The sequence below is a fragment of the Lactuca serriola genome, chromosome 8 (genome assembly GCF_051521515.1).
Source record: "Lactuca serriola cultivar US96UC23 chromosome 8, Lser_US96UC23_V15, whole genome shotgun sequence".
Taxonomy (NCBI): domain Eukaryota; kingdom Viridiplantae; phylum Streptophyta; class Magnoliopsida; order Asterales; family Asteraceae; genus Lactuca; species Lactuca serriola.
Window position 1 is genome coordinate 311,320,814 of NC_136415.1, and position 1,306 is coordinate 311,322,119.

At 44.3% G+C, this 1,306-nt stretch overlaps 1 non-coding gene across 1 annotated transcript; it reads right to left on the minus strand.

Moving 5' to 3' along the window:
* Positions 1 to 448: 448 nt before the first annotated feature.
* LOC145071877 (small nucleolar RNA R71) lies at positions 449 to 555 on the minus strand. Its single transcript, XR_013690838.1, has one exon. It is a non-coding gene; the product is annotated as a small nucleolar RNA R71 (small nucleolar RNA).
* Positions 556 to 1,306: the final 751 nt, after the last annotated feature.

Here is a 1,306-nt window from a genome sequence, read left to right on the forward strand (position 1 = left end):
ATACGATACCGAGCCGGAATTTGAAGAACACACAAGCGAACCCGAGAACGAGGCAAGGAACGAGATGGCAGCAATTGAAGAGATATCCATGGGAGCTTACAAGAAGCGGATCCGAGAAGATATGGGTCCCGGTTTAGTCCAACCCGCAATACCTGGCACTGCCACATTCGAGTTGAAGGGGCACATATTGACTGCACTGAAGGATATCCCATTTTTTGGGAAAGATCATGAGAATGCATTTAAGCATCTAGATGAAGTCAACGACATTGCGTATTACTGCAATGTCCCAAATGTCAACAGAAACACAATCTTGCTTAGGATGCTTCCCATCACTTTCAAAGGAGCTGCTAAGGAGTGCTTAAAGTCACTCCCACCGGGTACAATTACCACTTGGGATCAAATGCAAGAGCAATTCCTGGACCAGTTTTGCCCGCCGTCCAAGATAGCCAAACTCAAGAAGGCAATAGCCAACTTTGAGCAACAGCCGGGGGAGTCATTATATGAAGCATGGGAGCGGTACAAGGGCTTGCTCAGAAATTGCCCTCAGCATGATCTAAATGTGCAACAAGAGATGTCAATCTTCTATGATGGGGTCAACATTATGACGAGACAACTCCTTGATTCTCAGGTACCTTTGACAAAGAAATATCCAAGGGAGGTTAAGGAGCTGATTGAAGAATTCGCGAAGCACTCTTGCGAATACCACAACCCTAGGCAAGATGGAGTCAAAGGCGGTGGATGGGCCCAAACTGAAGAAATAGCAGCTGTAATGGCCATGCTGAATAATTTGGATCGAAGGATAACACAAATGGACCAGTCAATACATGCCATAAGAGTGGGTTGCGAGAAATGTAGTGGTCCACACTTGACAAAGGACTGCAATGTAGATGAGTTTGGGAACAGAAAAGCTCAAGTCTGCTACTCTATTGGGGATAAGTTTGATGAGGACTGGAAAAAACCGAAGAAGGAGTGGTTGCCATATGAAGAGTATAAGAAGCAAAAAGAAGAGAAGTTTAGGCAGACAGGTCGAGGCTTTTATCAAAAGGAGCAGCCACCAGCCGAGAAGAAACCCGATCTAGAGACCATTTTGATGAAGTTTGTGGAAGCTTCGGAGAAGAGACACGATGCCACTGATTCTGCTATTATGGAACAACAAACTTTAATAAAGAATCAGCAAGCCTCCATCCATAACCTTGAAGTACAATTTGGTCAATTAGCCACTTTGGTTCATGAAAAATTGTCCCCAAAAAATCCCGAAGTAAAAACCTAATCTCATGTAATGGCCATCGATACTGAAGAAGAAGCA